The 23,004-nt window shown below is 38.3% G+C and overlaps 1 long non-coding RNA gene across 1 annotated transcript in view; it reads right to left on the bottom strand.

The window, feature by feature from the left end:
* Positions 1-22,773, bottom strand: part of LOC110200662 (uncharacterized) — a 39,479-nt gene extending 16,706 nt beyond the window's left edge. The window contains exons 1-2 of the long non-coding RNA XR_002322290.1: positions 22,617-22,773; positions 9,775-9,958 (exon numbers count right to left, since the gene is read on the bottom strand). This is a non-coding gene — a long non-coding RNA (uncharacterized LOC110200662). The remainder of the gene's footprint in view (positions 1-9,774; positions 9,959-22,616) is intronic.
* Positions 22,774-23,004: the final 231 nt, after the last annotated feature.

The following is a 23,004-nucleotide window of genomic DNA, read 5'->3' as shown; positions in this document are numbered from 1 at the left end:
CCAGACTGTCTGTCTCAGTCTGTGTCATCTTGTTTCAGAAAGGAAAGTCATTTTAGGTCATATCTTCACTATTTAAAGGTAGTTGCACTTTTTAAACTAAGCATCATAGTCCAAGGCAAACTCTGAGAAGGCCAAATGGAATTTAAGTCTGTGATCCCTAGAGTTTCAAACTAAATAAAAACATAAGACAGAAGGAAAAGGGATTCATTTATAAGAAGGCTCATTAGAAATCCAATGCAGAGTAAAGGCTAATCTACATACTCAAACAGTTTCAGTGCAAGGCTATAAATACAAGTTTAGGTGAAAATGTATGTCAATATAAACTTTAACACCTAGAATCCTCAATTCTGAATACTTTCTCAAACACAACACACTTATGGTCTTTCCTTCTTTATGGTACAGGTTTTTTTTTTTTTAATCTAAGGCTAGAAAAACTGAAAATAAAATTTCCTGAACCAGGGCAAAGTTTTTTTGTTTTGGATTTTTTAGTCCAAAGAGTCAAAGGCAGAGAGAGAGGTGGTGGGGGGGGAGGGTGTGGGGCCACATGAGCCACCTAATATATGAGTCCATCCTTTTTTCCACGACAAATCATTATTATCACCATTATCACCTTGTGTAAGTTTTTAAATAGCCATAATAATTTCTTATTTATCAGAAATCAAAATATGCACTGACAAATGTGGTTATAAAAAGATACAGAAATTTTCCTGTAAAGATGGTGGAATGAGAGATTTTAAGGGAGAAAAACTCCCATACCCCTTATATTAAAAAAATAGAAACACCAAAAGAAGAAAAACAACTAAAAAACATATAAGATAACACACATCTACTGAAAAAGATACTAAAAATGATTGGGAGGAAATAATTGGGGGAAAAGATCATATGGAATATAAAATTTTAAACCTGGGGGAAAATAATAGAAATAACTAGTAACAAAAAATGAAATTGGAAAGAAAAAGTAGATGCAGTCAAAAATAGTCTTGAAAATACTTCAACTATTAAAAAAATGGAAAATATACAGGCATAAGAGATAGACCTAAAAGATAAGTCAAAATACTATAACCTCAAGATTAGTAACACTCCCAAAATTTTAGAAAAACAAAAGGATGTGAGCATTATTGTAGATCACTGTTCAATAAACTTCCAGTTTATTCTAATAAACTTATTAAAAACAAAGAAATGACATATACAAAGAAGGAATTTATAAGATCTTAGAAGCAATAACTCAAAATTCAATTCTCTTACACCTGCATTAGTTTAATTGTTGTTGTTGTTGTTTGTGCTTCATTCTGGAAGAGGACCAATGACATCATGAGGGTGATGTCTTGACCTGAGAGTGAATTGGATTGAAGTGAGGCAGAGCTGTGCAAAGTCAACAGCCTCACTCTCTCCTCCAGTGTCATTGGAATCCAGTGGCAAGACATAAATCAAAACGACTGGTGATGGCCCAGGATGTAATGGAAGACCTTGGTATTTTTAAGCTAAAGTCTTTCACAGGTCTCAATCTGTCTGAGACAATGCCCATTGTCTCAGTTAAATAATTAACATACATCAAAAGGAAATATTCCTATAAATTGAGAGAAGATGGAAATAGCATACCAAAGAATAAGTATCAGAAATCACTGTAAATTACTTAAGGAAGGTTTGAAGTGATCAAATAAATTAGAAGTTATAAATGCAAAATCTAGAACCATAGCTATGGGATTCAGAATTGTCTATTTAACAAAGTTTGGCATGCTATAAGAAGGCAAAAGACAAATGTTTAAGAAGCATGAGAACTTTTAAGAGTTTGTAGAGAGACATGCATTTTGAGGAAGTTAGTGAGCAATAAGCATCCATACTGCGTGCTTTTCAAATCAAGACAAACCAGCTAGGAACTTAACATGAGAAGTCTCAATATTCTATTCATCTAACCACCAAATATTCTAGAAAGCCGCTTCAGAAAGATTGGGAGGAGGGAGCATCAAAAAGACAGCTAATCCTGAAGTTTATCATGTACAAAGAGACAGTTTAGAATTACAGAAAGGCATATTTTTCCTTTGCAGAATTATTAAATCAAAGTTTTGGTAGTGGATCACATTTAGGAGGTTTTGTTGTGTTTAGAAGCTTGATGCAATCAACACAATGGTATCTGTAAAAAAGAACATCTGGAGCCCTTGACCATTTACAGGGAATCTCTTAACTATTTGATCTGTACACTAGAATTCTCACTGTTACATGACAGTGGTAAGCAATGTATCTGAGTTAGGTATAGAAATCTAACTTGCCCTGTAGGCAGTAGGAGGGAAAAGGGGAAAGAAAGGGGAGGGGGGATAGAAGAGAGGGAAGAAGCAGTAAGGGTAAAGGGGAAGAAAAAGGAAAGGGATAATAGAAGGGAGGAGAGACTGAAGGAGGCAGTGGTCAAAAGCAAAACACTAGTGGGAGGGAAAGGAGAAAGAAAAGCATAAATGGGGGGAAAAGGATGGAGAAAAAGACACAGATAGTAATCATAACTATGAATGTGAATGGGATGAACTCTCCCATAAAAAGGAAGCTGTTTCTCGGGAGTGTTTTCTGAGGGATCTTTTGCCCATGAAACTTGGATGTCAAAGGAGAGAGATGTCAACATATAAGCCAACTAGGGTGGCAAGCAAGAGAAACCTGGGCTCAGGGCCTGGTTCAGCTACTTACTGGCTCTGTACTTGGCCATGTCCCTGCCCTCCTCTTGACCTCACTTACCCTTTCTCAAAAATGAAGAGGTTAGACCAGATGACCCCCTAAGGTCTCCTTTAGCCCTCCATCTCACAAAAACATCCAAGTCCATTCAGAGCTACTCCTCCATCCCAACCTCCCTCCTCAATCACCCATTCCATCAGAAAACAAAAACAAAAACAAAAAAACCCAACATGCTAGTTCAATGCTTTCCCTCAAGGCAACTCCCAAGCAGGATGTTTGGCTTGCCAGCCAGCGATCTGACTTTAAAGCCTGGAATGAAGCCCCTGGGTCTGTCTGCAGCTTCCTCCAGGCAGAGGTGTTCTCCACTACAGCCGACTGGCTGCCCTCAGAACCCAAAGGGGTGAAAAGCAAAGGTCAGATAAGTACCACTTGGGGACCATTACCCTATATCTGAAGTAACTTCCAGGTCTTGAGGCAGGTGCAGTGTGGGCCCTAGCGTCCCCGAGCCTCAGGTGAGAGTTCAGCTGCTCTCCTGCAATCTCACACCCTGCCAGATTTGAACGCTAGGCCCCCAGAGATACTCAGGAAACCAGGGGCGGAGCAGAGCTGATGGTCGGTGACACCAGCAAGCACCTTTGTGAGGCACAGGGCCTACCTTCCCACCTAGCAATGCGGCCCAAACCCTCTCCACACCGGTCCCCACCGGGACTCACGCACCACACTCATCATCTGCCCATCAGTTGGTTCGGCTATCCGTGGTCCCCTCGGCCACGGGTGCTCCTGGATTCATTTTAGCTGCCCCACCCCACAATAGAATGCCAGCCAAGAGAACCTGACTGTTCTCCTGTACTACAGGTGGGTTATCTGACTGAAACCATTGCAGGTACCCCACAGGCAGAGAAGAAGACATGGCAGTGGACAAGTGTCCATGGCACAGTTTGTCCATGTCTTTGTCCATCCCTTGTATCCCTGATAAAAACCCACTTGTTTGTATGTTCATATCCCCAATTCTTTCTATATTTTTTCATTATGTTCATAATGTTGAAGAACTCACATATTCTCTTTCTATATTCATACAGAGAAATACTCATGTATTCTCTCTATATTCATATTAAGGACTACTTGTAGAGCCTCTGATATGGGTACACATATAATGTCTCGGTGGTTAGTGGATAGAGTGTCTGGTCTGGGGTCAGCAAGACCTGAATTAAAATGCAGTTTCAGATGTCACCCTGGGCTATGTGACCCTGGGCAAGTCACTTCACCCTGTTTGCCTCAGTTTTCTTCTCTGTAAACTGAGCTGGAGGGGGAAATAACAAACCACTCCAGAATCTCTGCCCTGAAAGCCTCAAAATGGGCCACAAAGTGTCAGAAATGACTGAAAAAACGACTGAATGATGTTTCTCTATTTTTTTCTTCATTCATGTGTGAGCCCTTTTTCTCTCCCTCTATATATAAACAAGTATACCACTGTTTCCCTGTGGGAGAAGATGTGGATTCATATATGAAGAGAAAGAATATGATGATTCCTATAACAACATATACATATATAGAGAGAAAATGAGTACTCATATATATATAAATAGAAAGAATATGTGAGTACTCATTTATGTGAATATAGAGAATATATGCATACTTATATGTCAATAAATGGAGAAAGATGTATGAATAATCATACATAATACTGAGAGATAGAGAAGTACATATGTATGAATATATCTTCTCTATATATGATTGCTCACATATATGAATAGAGAATAGAGGATTATATATGTGTGTGTACTGAAATAAATTATTTTAATCTTAACTCTGCCTGTGATACCTTATGATGCTGATTAAGTCACTTAACGGGTATGGGAAAGGAGAGGAATATATTTAGAAGTGAAGGTAATATAAAAACAATAAATATAAATTAAAATCAGATAAAAATTTTAATAGTATAAGGAAGAATTTAGTTTAGAAGTCTTCTTTAATATATTAAAAAATAAGTATCTTAAACAGTGAGTTAATGACAAATACAATGGAGAAACAGTAGTACTATCACTGAAAACGGGTAAATCAGAGCTACTCACACTGGTCACTTCTCTTTGACATAGGCCTAAGGCATTGTTAAAATTTTGAATAACCACATGATAAGATGTTCAAATTTCCTGATAATCAAAGAAATACACAGAGCAATCATTAAATACTACCCTTTACTCACTAAATTGTCAGAAAAAAAGGAAAAAAATGATAGCATTTGAGGTAGGTAGAGAGATGGGTGCTCTTGTTGGTAGGACTATAAAATGGTGCTCACCTTTGGAAGGACAATTTGGAAATACTCAACAAGGTTTATAAAACTGATCATACCATTTGTACCAATGATCCCACTACTAGGATTTAACTTAAAGATATCAAAAGATCCTATCTTCATGCAAAAATTATTAGCTACCTTATTTATAATAGCAAAAGTAAATAAATAAATTAACAGGAAATGATTGGACAATTGTCCTCTTCCTACCTCTCTGACTACTCTTTCTCAGTCATGTGCGTGTTCCTCAAGGCTCTGTCCTAGACACCTTTTCTCTGTATACTGTTGCTTGAGGATCTTATCATCTTCTTTGGATTAAATGATCATCTCTATGCTAATGATGCTCAGATATTTTCATCTAGCCCTGACCTATCTTTGACCTCCAGTATAAAATATCCAGTTGGCTATTGGACATCTCAAACTATCAAAATAATCTTTGTAAAGTGTAGATCTGATCATATCATCCTACCTGTTCAATAAACTAGTAGCTTTCTATTACTTCCAGGATCAAATATATCTGTTGGGCTTTTAAAGTCCAAATATGTGTTGGGCTTTTAAAGCATTTCATTACCTTCCCCACCATTCTTTTCCAGTCTTTTCATATCTTACACACCCTTCTCCCTCCCCTTCCCTGTGAATTCTGTGATCCAATGACACAATGGCTTCTTGCTATTATACAACACTCCATTTCCCAACTCTGTGTATTATCAATAACTGTCCCCTGTGCCTGGACTTCTCTCCCTCATCTCTACCTCCTGACTTCACTGGCTTCTTTCAAGTCCCAAATAAAATCCTATCTTCTTTGAGAAGTCTTTTCCTGGTCTCCCTTAATGCTAATGCCTTCCATCTGAAATTATCTATAATTTATCTTGCATAAATCTTACTTGTACATAGTTTTTGTATGTTGTCTCACCTATTAGATCATAAGCTCCTTGAGAGTAGATCCTGTTTTTGTCTTTCCTTGCATCCTTAGTGCTTAGTACACACAGAAGATGCTTGGTAAATACTTGTTGATTTGGCATTAATGACTCTACAATAGAGGAAGCAACAACATAAGGAAGTGTTCCAGAGGGAAACCTTACAAGCATGAGTTTCCTGGTTACATGTTAGCAATTTAGGTGTATTCCCTAAACTTTATCCCTCTATCATGTGCCCTAGACATGTGTATTTCCAGCCTGTGACCTTCACTAATAGGAGAGTGTAACTCTGTACGGATGGGGTATGGTTTTGAGTAGATGCTCACCCATTCTTACGTAGCTTTTAGAAAACCCGTATGTATGGAGGCCCCTAAGTGATACAAATCTATCATTGAATTTAAAGTATCAGGAAAGTCAGAAGAAGACCTTTAAGAAAAATAATATCAACTTGAAGTAGAAATCTAATTCTTCTTTAATTCCTCAGCTATAGGAAAAAAATTTTCTAGATCAGCTATTCTTTACCTGAGATCCATAAATTTAAAAAATACCTTGATAATTACATTTCATTATAATTGATTTCTTTCATAATTTTATATGTTTTATTTTATGCATTTAGAAATGTTAATTTGAGAAGGCGTCTATAGGGCTTCAACAAACTGCCAGAAGGGCCCATGACAAAAAAAAAAAAGGTTAAGAACCTCTGCTCTAGATTAGAAGTGTCAAATGTGAGGCCAGACTGGAATCCAACTAGCCTAAAGTGTAATTGGGAACTATTTAACAAAATAAATACAATACAATAAATCACAGATAATGTTAAGTTGCTTTTGAAGTCAATAGCAGCCTGCAGGGGTCCATTTCTATTTGAGATTGACACCACTATCAAAATTTGGTTCTTTGCAATTTATCATCCTCTTCCTTTCCCTCTCTCCAGCTTCCAGCTTTTCTGGAAGTAGGTAGGAGCTTCTTTCTGGAATCTAGTTGACTTCTGATGGTAGCTAGAAAACCTAATTTGAGTCAAAAACTGCAAAGAACCAAACAGTGAAACCCAAACCTGTATGGACCAACTATGGCAGTCTGGTCACCTAAGGGTCACTTTCTCAAGCTGTCAGAACTAAAAGCCCTTAATATAATTTTACTCTATACCAGGTAAATAAACCAAAGAGGAAGAAAGTAAAATAAAAATACACACAAAATTATACTGTTGTTGTTTAGTTGTTACAGACTTGTCTGACTCTTTGTGACCCCTTTTGAGTGTTTTATTTTGGGGCAAGTATTGGAGTGGTTTGCCATTTCCTTCTCTAGCTCACTTTACAGATGAGGAAACTGAGGCAAATGGGATTAACTGACTTGCCTGGAGTCACACAGCTAGTAAGTATCTGAGGACGGATTTGAACTCAGGAAGATGAGTCTTCCTTACTCCAGGCTCTGCACTGTATCTACTGTGCCATCTAGCCACCCAAAATTATACTAGCATAAGCTAAAAAAAAATTGAACAGAAACAAAACAGCCTCCAAATTAACAAATCAACAAATTCAATCCTCCTTCCCAGTATCTAAGCATCTCAATAGTGTCCAGATGCAGGAATGGACAGTCATTCTAAGACCAGGTCTAGAGTACTATGTTCAATTCTGGGAGGGACATTTTGATAAACTAGTTAACATCCAAAGGAAGGTGACCAGAATGGTAAATGACCACAAGTTAGTGCCATAAGATGACTGTTTGAATGAACTGGAAATGGTTAGCCAGGAAGAGTAGTTTTAGGTCATCTTCCTGCCTAAGAACTGCCCTTAAGTATTGGAAGCTATCTCAGTGGAAAGAAGGATTAACGCTGCTTTGTTAGACCATAGAGTTTAGAAGGAGGAAAGGTGGGTGGAGCTTAAAGAGAGGCAGATTTTGGTTTGATATAAAGGGAAAAAAAACACCAAACCTAATATAGCTAGTAGAGGTATTTTAGCAAAAGCTAGGTGAACATAGGGTAATGGAAAGATGTGGTTTAAAATAAAAGGCTTAGCTTCTGCCACTTACTATCTATGTGACTAGGGGCAAATCATTTAACCTCCCTGGGTCTCTGTTTTCTTATCCGTAAAATAAGGGGGTTGGATGAGATTGGCTTTAAGGTCTTACCCGGTTCTCTAATCCTGTGACCCTGTAATCAATAACCAGGTCTGTTGCAGATGGGATTTCTACTCAAGTACAGGTTGGACTAACCAGCCTTTGAGGTCCGGCTGAGCTTCTGTGTTTGAATTTGATTTAATTTATAGCAAAAATTGAGAACCTTTGATTCCAGAGGCAGTTGCTGATGGTTCTCTAAGGCACCATACTTTACCTGATGCAACTCTTCCACTTCAAATTCTTTATCCTCTTGTGCTTACTTTAAATCGTCTCTTTCTCTTCCACAGCTCTCCTACTCCCTCTCTTTTCCCTTTCTTTCCTACCTCCCCATCCTGTTTTGACAGCCCATGCTTTAGGCCTAATAGTGGAAAGAGACTTTGTTCCAGTTCTCCGCTAGGACTAAAGAGGTTCCTAATTCTAGAAAAATTCTGTCTATGGAGAATTTTGAGACTTATGCTATAAAGGTCAAAGGAAGCTTCTGTTCTCTCATTTTCCAGGAAGAAGGAAAAACCTTGAATGAAAGATTAATAATGTCATCTCCTAGATTCATTTAAATAAAAATTAGACATGCTACGGGCAGCTAGGTGGCTCAGCAGATAGAGTTCTGCACCTGGAGTCAGGAGGACCCGAATTCAGATCCAGCCTCAGTCTTAGAGCTGTGTGAGCCCGGGAAAGTGTTTACCTCAGTTTCCTCCCCTGTGAAATGAACTGAAGAAGTAAACAGTTTTCCACTCCAATATCTTTGCCAAGAAAACCCCAACTGAACAACAACAGGCTAGATTCATTTAAAAAAATTAGACATGGATTGCTTTTTCCCCTTCTTTTTCTTTTTTTCTTCTTTCTCTTTTTCCTCCTCATCTTATTTTCCTCCTATTCCCCCCTCCTTCCTTTTTCTCTTCCAACTCTTTCTTTGCTTTTTACCAAAATGTTGACATTCTGAGATTTTCAGTGGAATAGAATAAAATTCCTTTCCTAATACTGTTTTACACTACAGCACTTGGTCAACAAAATGGAATCATAAAATCATTGTTTTATTTGAGTATCATGTTTTTCCCTCCTCTTTTAAAGGAAAATATGGATATTAAAAGGAAAGATATAAACATGAAAGAATTCTATAAGCCTCAAAGGGGAAAATCTTTGAAACGTGCTTTTTATTGTAGTTGCCACTAGGTGCCCATAGAAAACATCAGATGATATTAAATTGTATGTATTAAGCACCCACAGCTCTTCATTGGGGCTTGACCACGGTGCAAAAGAAGCTAAAGAACCATGGTCTCTGCCTTTCAAGGGCTTACCTTTTAAAGCATCTTTATGACAGTATTAAAAAACCAATTCGTTTAAGAATTCAAACACAAGTGGTTACTTTAGTTAAATTTTATACTAGGAAAAGGCACTAATATTTTTTCTAACAAAAATCAATTGTTACAAAAATGAAGAAGCATTGTAATTAATTTAAAAGAATTACACTCTAATACTTAGCTATTTAAGGAATGAAAGGCTGTTAAAGTCCCCTAAGGTTAAATACAGCATTCTGTGTGCAAAAGGAGTTGCTATGGTGACACCACTTAGTATTTGCATCAGTAGCTTCTATATTACAGGTTTATAGTCCCATAGTTTCTAATTCCCATTGAACTTTAAAAAAAAAAAACTGCTGTTGATTATCTGATATAAGGCACACAGGCATCTTCTTGCATCACCTCCTCAGGAGATTGCCACCAATCAAAAGCAGTGAAAATAAATCTTCAATGCCTTTTGGAGCAGAAACCAGAAAGCTCTCAGCCCCCATCAACTCCTACTTACCATCTGGATCCTCCTGCAATGATAGGAGTTGCAGTGGCTTATGCATAAGGAGTGCCTCCCTCTAGTACATTGGCTTCTGTTCTGCTTTTACCAAATTCCAGAAAAGGGGAATCTTTTGCAATTCCACCTTAAGCTCCATCCCAGAACCTTTCAAAAGTGTATTTCTTCTCCAGTTTTTCTTTTGCTGTCATAGAAGAAACAGATAAATTACCCTTCCAAAGCTAAAATTCCATGATTTTGATTCTAACCAAAAAGAAATATAATTAGTAAACTGAAAAGATGGAAACTTAGACAAAAATTGAAGGTTTAGAGTTTGAAATACCAAAGAAAGTGAATGGTCATATGCATATCCTAGGATTTAAGAAAATAAACCTCAAAGAATTCAGATAAAATCTAGGAATGATCCCATAACCAGAGATTCTAAATGGGAAGACTGATGGGAGTCAGTGATGGGAGTACTCAAAATAATATTCTAACTTCACAAGAACAAATGATCTTAGGAAGCTTTGAGGAAGAGGGCTGGACATCTAGGGAAAGGAAATTCTATGGTAATCTTTTGAAGAACATAGTACAAACTCTATAAGGAAACTCTATAGTGAGCTTTTGAAGGACATGGTACAAAAGATGGAAGAGGGTACATATATCCAAAGATACTTACAAAACAGAGTCAGTGTCTTGGACTCTATTTTTCAGCAGCAGCTCTGCTTGGCTTCTATTCCATGCACAATATGCCCTCCCCACCTACAATAAGCTGATCACCTGAAATGTCTTCACCAGGAAGAATGACCCAGGTCTAGATACCCTAGACCCTTTCTACTCACCCTCAGTTTCCTCTCCTCTCATATTGGAGGACCAGAGGGTGGTGCACTAAATTCCTCCCAAAACCTTTCTTTGATTTGTGGAACAACCTACATCCCCTCCTTTTCACCCTCCTTTTGTGTGTTTTCTTCCCTCTTTAGATGGTAAACTGCTTGAGGGTAGGGACTAAAGTATCTCTTTTTCTTACTTGTATACTCAGTACCTAGCATCCTTCCAGGAACCTAGTAGGTGCATAACAAATGTGAGTTAAATTGAACTGAACTTATAATTTATCAGAAAAGCTAAAGTCCAGAATAAGTTGAGGTCTGTTAAAAAAAAAAAAGGTAAGAAAAATAAAATTTCATTTTTAAAAAGCATGTCATAGCAAGAAGAAATGAATAAGTTCACTGATTGATGTTGTAGTGTCAATTTATAGAAAAAATAATGAACTAAACTCCTACTTGCTTTCATATTATCTATCAAGGAGAATGGGCCTCAAATTGACACAGTTTTAACCAATCTGACTACAAGGTAAGTGGGCTGAAGGTAGGTGAGTTGATAGAAGTGAGCACTAGCTGCTCTAAATGAGTTCAAGCCTCAAGGTGCAGGCAAATTATGGCCCTGAGTACTGAGAGAACTTAACAAAAGTGATTGAGGAACTGATGTCAGTATTTCTGAAGTCTCAAGGAGGATGATACCAAAAGAATGGAGAAAAAATTTTCAGAAAGAGGAAAAAATAAATTCCAGACCTAGGGACCAGTGAATTTGATGGTGAACCTCATAAATATTCTAGTTTGTATTATTAATCATATGATTTTTGTAAAGAAGATGAAAGCAAGACCAGGTAACAGAAGATAAATATAAGAGTGTATTATGGTCTCATGAAAAATAGTGTCATGAGTTTTAAAGGCCAGAATGATCTGAAGCTGGTGAAGAAGACTAGGATAACAAAAGATTTTTTTAAAGATAGAAGAAGAAGAAGAAGAAGAAGAAGAAGAAGAAGAAGAAGAAGAAGAAGAAGAAGAAGAAGAAGAAGAAGAAGAAGAAGAAGAACTTATATAGCACCTACTGTGTACCAGGCACTGTGTTAAGCACTTTGCAAATATTATTTCATTTGATTCTCACCACATCCATGTGAGGTAGGCTATTTTTTTAATAAATTTTTTTCCATTTTACAGAATAGGAAACTAGTGGGAAAAGGTGGATCAAAGAAAGAACAGAACCTTTGTTTCAATTGAAAGGGATAACAGTAATTGACCTCAGAAAGAAGTTAGCCCTGATCAATTATTATTTTGCTTCTTTTTTCTGCCAAAGAGAATGACTTACATAGTCAAAAACACAGAACAAAAATGACTAAGAGGGAGCCCATGCTCAAGACAAGTAAGAATATACTAAGAAAGAACCTAGTTGCCCTTGACGAATTCAAATAATCTGGCACAGATGAGTTACTGAAAGAACTGGCAGATGTGACTGCTAAGCCGTTGTCAGTAATATCTGAAAAATCATGGAAAATCAGATATGGACATATGACTGCTGCCCATAATATTCTAAGGAAAGTGTCCCAACTTCCAGAAACAGGGAAAAATACAAAATCTTCAAACTACTAGCCAGTGAGCTTTACTACTGGGAAAATTCTAGAATGTATTATTAAAAAGATGGCTGGTGAACATCTGGAAAAGGAAGTAGTGATTATAAAAACCCACCATGGCTTTATCAAGGACAGGTATACCAGACTAACCTCATTTCCTTCTTTGACATAATGACAACTAGTAGATGGTAGGAATGATGTGGAGATACTTCACCTAGAGTTTAGCAAAATTTCTGACAAATCTCATACTATTGGTGTGGAAAAGAGAAAGATGTGGACTATAATACCATTAGATGCACTCAAAACGGGTTGCATAGGTGGACTCCAAGAGTAATACTAGCAACGAGTAATAATAGCTTACATTTTATGTGTTATAAGGTTTTCAAAGTGCTTTACATCTCACTTGAGCCTCCCAAAGTGCAGAATCCGAGATTAAGGGAGGCTAAGGGCCTTGCTTGTACTGTCTGAGGGGAGTTTGAGCTTGGCTCTTCCTAACTCCAAGACCACCCCCTGCCTAGTGATGGTTCAATGCCAATATAACAACAGGGCTCTGGTAGATGACCTCATGGACATATGCTTGGCCCTGAGCTATTTAACATTTCTATAAATGACTTGAATAAAGGCATATATGACATACTCATTACACTTTTTAGACGACACAAAGGTGGTTGGGATAGCTAACAAACAGGATCTAGAAAGATCTTGATAGGCTGTAGTTTAGAATCTAATAAAATGAAATTCAATAGGGATAAATATAAAGCCTTGCACTTGGATACCAAAAAACAAACTTTACAAGTATAAGATGGGGGAGAATGATTAGAAAGAAGTATACAACAGCAAACAAAAAAGCTAGTGAAATCTTGGGCTACATAAGGAGAGACCGAGCTTCCAAGTATAAGTTGGTGCTAGTTCCATTATGCTGTGCTCTTATTTGGCCTCACTGGGATTGCTGTGTTCATTTCTAGGTGCCATAGTTTAAAGATATAGATAAGCCACAGAATATCCAAAGGAAGGGAGCCAGGATTGTGAATGGTTGACCAGGATGCTCTCAAGTTCATGTCATGTGAAGAATGGCTAAAACAACTGGACATATGTAGCTTACAGAAGACAAGACTCAAGAAGATGTTGTATCTGTATTTTAATATTAGAGGGGATATCATGTAGAGAAGATGTTAAACTTATTCTATTTGGCCCAAAATGGCAGAACCAGAAACAACGGATAGAAGCTAGAAGAGGCAAAGTTAGTCTTGACACATGGGAAAACTTTCCAACAATAGATCTGTCCAAAAGTCAAATGGGCTGCCTTGAGAGATAATAAGTTCCTCCTCTTTGGGCATCTTAAAGAAAAGGATACATGATCATATCTTGCCAGATATGTAACAACGAGGCTTACTTCCATGAGAGGATTTGACTAAAGGCTGCTGTGGCCCCTTCCAACATTCTGATTCTGTGAGTCTGATCATTTAAAAGGAAAGCAAAAAGCCTACGTAGGGTCAATAAAAACAAGACATGCCAAGCTCAATCAGTAACAACAAGGGACCACTGTGCACAGAACAAATGTGCACAGTATTTATTTCTGCTATCTTTGTGCAGAAGAAGGGAAAATATGTTCTGAATGGTATTACAGTTAGGTGAATTTGTAGGTTGTTGAAAACTGAATTTTGATACTCATAACAAAGAATATTTGGATATCATCCTGGAGGGAAGTATCTAGTGATATGTCATATATCACTTTCTTTAGTACTATACTGTTCAATATAGCTGTCAACAACTTATATAAAGATACAGAACACATCTTTATGAAATTTGTGAATGATAGAACCAGAATTCAAAAAAATCTCAATGAGGTGAAAGGATGATCCCAAACTAATAAGATAAAATTTTATAAGAAAAAATGTAATGGTCTATATTTAGGTCAAACACAACTATCATCAAAAGTAAGACAGAGAGGCATTGTAACAGTATTTCATATGAAAAAGACAGAAAGATATTAGTTTACCACAAGCTCAATATGAATCAATGGTATGAGATGCCTATCAAGAGAGCTAATGCAACCTCTGATAGTACTAATGGTATTCAGGACAAAAAAGATTATTGATCTCTTTTTTTGGCACTGATGTAACCATACTTGGTATATTGTGTTCCATTCTGGGTGCTTCAATTTAAGATAAGATGTTCATTGAAAACTGGAATTGGTCCAGAGGAAAGTGTTACCTCTCATCACTCTGCCACCCCATTTCTGTAGCTGTGGCTTCAGAAGACACAGAGCAACTTGACTGATTTATCATATGAGTCTCTTATACAGTTTTACTCACAACTAAGTAAAGGACTAATAAAAGGAAATGGTCAGTGCTTATCCTAAAACCTAATTCAACAACAACAGTAATTAGTAGTTATATAGCAACTAATACATGCCAAGCACTGTACTAAATGCTTTATAATGTTATCTTTATTTGACCCTCACAACAACCCTGGGAGATAGGTGTTATTATCTCCATTTTTACAGTTGAGGAAACTGAGGCAAAGTTTAAGTGACTTACCCAAGATCACACAGTCAGTGAGTATCTGAGCTGGATATGAACTCAGGTTTTCCTGACTCTAGGCCCAGTATTCTTTGCATTGATATGAGTAAATAAACAGGTCTACCACAAATGTCTATGAGAAATAAACCTAGTTCAATAAAATTCAATTTATAGTAGAGTAAGAGAACATGCATAGGAATAAGTACTGGGTGCACCTAGCTGAAAGGAAGAAGATTAAGAATAGTTCAGTTGTGACTGTCCACCATCAGTCATAGCATTCTTTACCTTTTTGACCATTCCCTTCATCTTGTCTTCCCTTCCCCAACACTTAGGAAGAAAAAGATCATTGCAGGCTGTTCTCTCTGTTATAACTACCATAACCTGGTACTGTGTGGCCACTCCAAACACCAGCTCCAAGCCCTCAACCAAGAAGTTATCTCCCTCTTTTTACTTTGTTTGGAACATCGTGGCTAGGGAGATGAGACAAAATTGTAAACCTTAGCATGCTTAGAAATATCTAACCACATAGCCCCGCCCAAGTCTTTGGCTTTCAAAAGCTTGGGGGAAGGGAAGAAGACCATCAAAACAGCTGTTACATCCTCTAGCTAAAATGATCACTGCTTAATCGTTTATGGGTAATTAAGGGGCTGATAGATAATACTAAAAGGGAGATCCCTTCTAGAAGAATTTGCATTTTTTTCCAGCGAAAGACAAGGTTTATTAGAACATCCATCATATTGGGCAGACTCGTAAGGAGTCTGAACATTAGTAAGCTATTGGATAGATTTTAAGAATCTGAGCAGTGGCTAGATTATAAAAATCCCAGCATCTTAATGGAGACAAGATGGACCTTATATACAGAAAGCCTGTGGGAGGGATCTAGGAGTGGCCAAGTAGTTTGGGGTGATGGGAGGAGGGGCCTAAGGAGATACAGATGGGAGTGGCCAGTAAGCTGGGGTGTACAGAACTTCTGGGACCTGGACAATGGAGCCTAGCTAGGATTAAGCGTGAGAAATGGCCAGGGGCTACAGGGAGATAAGACAATGGAGGGGAGATTGGGTGTAGCCACAACGGAAGGCCAGTTGATGGGATTACAGCCTCAGGCAAGCCACAGAGATTTGGCCAAGTGGGAAAGTCTAGAGTTTTTCCTTTCTGGACCCCAGATCCCAACCCCATCATTCCCCCCTCAAACAAATGGGACCCCATTCTTTTCGAGTAAGGGGCGAAAGTCTCAGCTTCTGAAACTGCTTCCTGCTGGCAAGGGGTTTAGAGCTGCCTCCAGGCGGTCCCAAAGAGGAGGTTGACTGGAACTGAGCACAGGCTGCATCCAGAGAACAATGTGGGGACATTGGCTGGTACTCGCTGTTTGCTACCAACTGTAGGTGAATGGTCCAACGTCTAGAAGACACAAATCTGTAGGGCCCAGATATAAAGCAGGAACTAGATATAGGGCCTAACTTTGAGAGGATAAAACATCCTTAGCTCTGTTTGGATTCAGATAATTCAGTTTTCCAACCATGCAGTATCATAGCCACCTCATAGCCAGACTCAGGAATAGCCAGGTGGGTAACATTCCCTTTCAAAAGAACATAATGGGGAAACTGAGCCAGGAGGATCCCATCTTAGACTGAGGCTAAAATTGTCCTCTCAGCTTTTCCCAGTGCTGATTTCCCACCAGTATCACCATCTCTGAGTAGCTTGTGGCATTTCTCTCAGATGGTGGATTATTGATTATCAATGGATTATGACCCATCAGACAACTCAAAATAAAATCCTATGAGCTTTTACCTCAAACAGAAAGTTTTACTAATCATGGCTTAGGAAAAACTTTTCCAGGATTTACATCTCAAACTTAAATTTGTCCTGGTGTAAAAAGCCAATCATTAGAGATTTCTATACACTTGCAAATTCTCAGCAAGCCATACATAACCCAAACAAACTTTTTGGCTAGTTTACACATTAAAACAATAACCAATAATAGCCAAATTATTTTAGGAGTAACCAAATTATGAAAAGTTGCTTGATATAACTGATACAGAAAGTTCATCAATTTGAAACTTGAAACAAACCCATTACCAATCAGGTGACTTCAGTTTTGTTAAATGCACTTCCAAATTACTTTACACAGAGAATCAACATCTCATCATTAACAGTTAAAACTACAAATTTAAAAGAGCGTGGTTACCCAAGTTTGGAGGCTAGCTTTGTTACCTTGAGCAGGATGTGCTGAACTTGGGTGATGTTTCCAGGCAAAGGTTGCCCTAGAGGCCAAGGCCGTTGCCAGGGAGGCCCACGCAATAGCTGCTGTCCCTCCCCACTCCTCTCTTTCCCAAGTGGGGGAGGGCAAAATCAAACATGAGGGGTAAAGGGTGAAACTCTCTTCTCCTATGAGAGGGGTTAACAGATACCCTCTTGACTCAAGGGAAGGGAGTGGGAGAAAGGAGTGACCAGAGTTCTAAGGAGGAGTTTCAAAACTCCTTAATGATCAATCACAAAACCTCCAAAATCTTCCATGATATTTTTAGCTGTTCTAACTTTCCCCTGTAACCTCCATGAAGGAGGATTCAGAGGTGTAAAGGGAAGGGAGAAAGTAAGCCTCAGGGAACTAAAAGGCAACTGCAGTTTTCCCCAATTCCCTAGCCCTGAGGGAATTAACAGAATTGAGCATACACTTCCAGATAGGGCATCTGTCTTTGTCCTCTATGCTGTGGAAGGTGTACCCAGGTCCATGGCCTTGAACTGAACCAGTGGACCAAGAGCCCGAGAGCGTCAGGCCTAGTGTGAGACAGCCTGTAACTGTCTGCCCAAAAAGCACCTCTAAGCCTTGATGCTTGGAGAGCAATCCTAACTGCAGAGCAAGAAAGGAGGGAGCAGAAGCTTACATATCTTCCAGTCTTGGCTGGAGAAGAACTTGGAGTTAAGCAGTTTCACCCTATAGATCACCAAAATGATGCAGTTTAGGGGTGCTGGGACCCCAAAATCATGACATGTGGGTCCTGTCCGAGAGAATTTGACCAAAGCCTTCTTTCAGCCCAAAACAAGGTTTATTGAAGATTCGCCATATTAGCTAGACTTTTAAGGAATCTGAGCATCTGTGGGCTATTGGCTAGATTGTGAAAATCTGCGCAGTGGCTAGATTTTAAGAATCTAAGCAGTGGTTAAATTATAAGAATCCCAGCCAAGAATTTGCATTTTGAAATAGGATTCTTCAGTGCCTGGGTTGTAGAGAGACGTGGTATAAGTCTTATGTCTGGGGTAAGGGCCTATCAAGATATTCTTTCTCTCTTTTTGACACTGTCTTCTCTAAGATTCAGGGTCTTCCTCCCCTGGGTTGACCCTCCAACTATTGATGGACTCAGCAGAGCTGCCTTAGAATCTATGGCTTTTAGGAAGTGTGGATACAGATGACTTGCACTTCACTAATATACCTATGCACAAAACAGTGTCTCATTGATGATAACAACTCACATTTTATAGTTCTCATGTAATCTTCACAATGGTTTTATAAACATAGGAAAAGTTTACCAAATGTCTGTTGAATTTAATTCAATCCCTACTTTATACATGAGGAAACCAAGATTCAAAAACAGTAAGTGACTAAAATCTTTGGGTCACAGATCTAGATTTGGAAGGGCCGTCAGAGGCCACCCAGGAAACTGGGGACCAGGGATGTTAAGGGATTTATCTAAAGTTATATAGCTAATAAATGACAGAATTCAGACTAGAGCACAGGTATTCTGAATCTTTCCAGTGTTCTTTCCATAGCACCATAGGCTGAAACAGGTACAAGTACATATACTCTAGGAATAAGAGAGAAAGGAAGGATAGATTCTGAATAATGGTAATTGGCCACTACATTCAAACCCATCAAAATTTTTGGTAATTGGACTACTGGACCCCCTTACTAGACTATATGCTCCCTGAGGACAGGAACCAGGTCTTATCATCTCCCTATCATGGTGTTCTTCATAGTTGTCCAGTTGCTAATAACATCCTTGTTCAAACAATAACAATAGGATCCTATAGGTGGGTATAGATAAGGGTCTGCATTTTAAATTTCAAGTCAAAAGTTATGTATTGTCAAGTGGCATAGAAGTTAAAACAGGTAATCTTAAAACAGACTAAGGAAAGTGAGAAAAGTTCTTAATTTTGGGTATGCTGAGCCAGTGGTTAGATGACAGCCCTTTTGCTGCCTGCTAATTAAGTGTCTCAGACATATAATTTAGATGGAATGGGGCTGTCATGCATGCTAGATAAAGAATAATTACTTAACATCATGTTTGTAGGATTAACATCTAAACAAGCATGCACTTATTATATAACTACTAAAGAGCAATAAACATGCTTTATAAAATTAATTGGAATCTATGGATTTAAGGGAAAATCTGCTAACTCTGGCCTCACTTAATGAATGACAGTTGACTGTTCCTATGAAGGAAGTAAATTATATATGGATTTTAGAGGGGTGAATTTGCTTCAAACCACATTTGCCTTGGGATCCCTGGATGAGCTAGGAAGATCCCCATATGAACTACTATTAACAACTTGTTTCATGTCTCTAAGATGCATTGTCCAAATAATAATTCCACTGATCAAAAACAGATTCCCAGTGTTTTCTTTCCTGAGACTACTGTAAGGGTATTGGAAGTAAATGAAATTCTTCTCTGATCACCTGAGTGTTTGGCTTTCTTTTGTACCCATTATCTTTTGCTTTCTTAGGCTCAAAGCAAGAGACACAAAAAACAGGCAATTGGTGGTTCTCCATTGTAATGGTAGCAATGAATGATTTAAAGAGAAGTCTTGGAGAACCTTCATAGCCACAGGGAACAAACATCAGAGCAATCAACCACAGCTGTTTCCTCATGGGATTTCTGGGTCAGATAAAGTTATTTACAGCATGTAGTCTGTGTTTGTTACAGTAGGTCAGGAATTTGTTGGGCGATGGAGACCTTACTTTCTAGGGGCTTGCTGTGAAATTTAAAGAGGTTGTATTGCAAGTCAAGCTAAATGTTTTTGCTTGGTGGGAAAAGTGACAAGGAAGCTTGTGAGTATGGTTTTCCCCTGTTCTTTTGTGTTATTATTACCATAGGACTTGATGGGCTTAAGAATACATTATGTGTCAAACTAACTGTATGATGTATTTGTTAAGATCATGCTTATGTGATATTGCTAAACTCATGCTATACTGCACTGCAAAAGGCAGTGTACTCCAACAGACAGTCAAAGAATATGAATAGGCAGTTTTCAAAAGAAGAAACTCAAGCTATCAATAATCATATAAAATAATCTAAATCACTAATAATTAGAGAAATGCAAATTAAATAACTTTAAGATTGCAGCTATCAAACCGGCAATGATAATAAAAGAAGAAAATAACAAATGTTGGAGGGTCTATGAAAAAAATACACGAGTGCACTGTTAGTGGATCTATGAATTGGTCCAGCCATTCTGGAAAGCAATTTGGAATAGTACCCTAGAAAGTTACCAATCTGCATACCCTTTAAGCCAGCTATACCATTACTAGACCTATATCCCAAACAGATTTTTAAAAAAGAGGAAGGGGATCTACATCTATAAAAATATTCACAGCAGCTCTTTTTTGTAGAGGTAAAGAACTGAAAACTAAAGGGCTGTTTCAATGAAGAATGGCTGAACAAATGTGGACAGTCGTTTTTAGTCATCTCCAACTCTTTGTGATCCCTTTTGGCCTTTTTGCTAAATGGAAATACTTGTTACTGTCAAATCCACACTGTCCAAATAACATATTTTAATTGCTAAAGGTGGTCCTGATCACTTCATTCCCCACATCCCATCATCGCCACCAGGGCATGATTTTAGTCCTTCAGTTTCTGAGGTTTATGGGAGATCCTCTGTTTTCTCCAAGGTTGGATTCTATTCAGAAGCTGTCATAGGATTCCAGCTTTAAAGTCTGAAGCAACCTCAGAGGTCATGTAGTTCTACTTCTTAATTTTTTAGATAAGAAAATTAAGGTTCAAGTAGAACAAGTGACTTTCCCAAGGTCAAACAGATAGTAACTGGCATTAAAATTCAGACTTTCTGACTACAAACTCATTGCGGTTTTCACTATACTAATTGCCCCATAGCCCACAGGCACACATTTTAACACTTCCCCTTCCCTAAGGCCAGTCTTTGCCCTGAGGCAACAATAAGAATCAGCTCAGAGTCACCATAATTAGATGATCAATGAGGCTTCCCTTTGCCAGACTCTTCTTCCCCACTTCTCAGGATAGCATGCTTGTACAGTGAGTTATATAGATGAGAACCTGAAGTTAGTGTCCCCTTATCTGAGCTACCATGCTCTTCTATACTTTATTGTGATAATTAGTGGTATGTCTCCTGTAAATGAGAATGAGGAAGAAGAGCAGAAGGATATAAATGATAATAATAGCAATAATGAAAGAAGGAAGATGTGGAAAATTTCTGGCTGTCTATATGGTTTTTGACAAGTCTAATGCAACAAAAATGTGAGTTAGATTACAACACGGAAACAGCTGGTGGTGCAGCAGATAAAGCACTGGGCCTGAAATCAGGAAGATATGACATTAAATCTAGGCTCATACACTTACTAGCTATATCATCCTAGACAAGTCAGTTAACTTTTTTTTTAACTCAGAGAAATCATTTGTAATTGGGAGGTGAAGAAAGGGTGCTCTAAAGTGTTTGCCCAACATTTGACTTACTTTCTAAGGAGAGAGATGGGATAGCCATGGGCAAAACAGGCTTTGAACATAAACTCATTTGTCAAATCTCATGGAAAAAGTGGGTGAAAAATGGGGACTTTTCTTATGGATGAGTATGCATATTCTCTCAGTGTTGACACATATGAGTACTCACCTATTCTCTATAGTCATATATATTCGTACTGATATTCTCTCTATATATTCATGCATATGAATACTCCAGTATTATCTGTGTCTCTTCATACAGCAATACTCATATATCTTTAGGTCCATACACACACATATGTACTCCTCTGTTCTCTATTCATATATGTGAGCAATCATATATAGAGAAGATATATTCATATATATGTACTTCTCTCTCAGTATTATATATGATTATTCATACATCTTTTCTCCATTTATTGACATATAAGTATGCATATATTCTCTATATTCACAGAAATGAGTACTCACATATTCTTTCCATTATATACATATACATATTATATATAATATATACATATATATAAGTACTCATTTCTCTCTCTCTATATATATATATATATGTTATAGGAATCATCATATTCTTTCTCATCAGATATGAATCCACATCTTCTCCCACAGGGAAACAGTGGTATACTTGTTTATATATATATATAGAGAGAGAAAAACGGCTCACACATGAATGAAGAAAAAAATAGAGAAGCATCATTCAGTCGTTTTTTCAGTCATTTCTGACACTTTGTGGCCCATTTTGAGGCTTTCAGGGCAGAGATTCTGGAGTGGTTTGCCATTTCCCCCTCCAGCTCATTTTACTGAGAAGAAAACTGAGGCAAACAGGGTGAAGTGACTTGCCCAGGGTCACATAGCCCAGGGTGACATCTGAAACTGCATTTTAATTCAGGTCTTGCTGACCCCAGACCAGACACTCTATCCACTAACCACCGAGACATTATATGTGTACCCATATCAGAGGCTCTACAAGTAGTCCTTAATATGAATATAGAGAGAATACATGAGTATTTCTCTGTATGAATATAGAAAGAGAATATGTGAGTTCTTCAACATTATGAACATAATGAAAAAATATAGAAAGAATTGGGGATATGAACATACAAACAAGTGGGTTTTTATCAGGGATACAAGGGATGGACAAAGACATGGACAAACTGTGCCATGGACACTTGTCCACTGCCATGTCTTCCTCTCTGCCTGTGGGGTACCTGCAATGGTTTCAGTCAGATAACCCACCTGTAGTGCAGGAGAATAGTCAGGTTCTCTTGGCTGGGATTATATTGTGGGGTGGGGCAGCTAAAATGAATCCAGGAGCGCCCGTGGCCGAGGGGACGGATAGCCAAACCAACTGATGGGCAGTTGGTGAGTGTGATGCATGAGTCCCAGCGGTGTGCCAGTGTGGAGAGGGTTTGGGCCACGTTGCTAGGTGGGAAGGTAGGCTCTGTGCCTCACAAAGGCACTCGTGACATCACCGACCATCAGCTCTGCTCCGCCCCTGGTTTCCTGAGTATCTCTGGGGGCCTAGAGTTCAAATCTGGCAGGGTGTGAGACTGCAGGAGAGCATGGATTTTTTTTCTGCTGGAATGGGTGATTGAGGAGGGAGGTTGGGATGGAGGAGTAGCTC

This window comes from Phascolarctos cinereus, unplaced genomic scaffold, assembly GCF_003287225.1.
Source record: "Phascolarctos cinereus isolate Bilbo 61053 unplaced genomic scaffold, phaCin_HiC Scaffold_1;HRSCAF=81, whole genome shotgun sequence".
Lineage (NCBI taxonomy): Eukaryota > Metazoa > Chordata > Mammalia > Diprotodontia > Phascolarctidae > Phascolarctos > Phascolarctos cinereus.
This window is presented reverse-complemented; position numbering and strand designations above follow the sequence as displayed.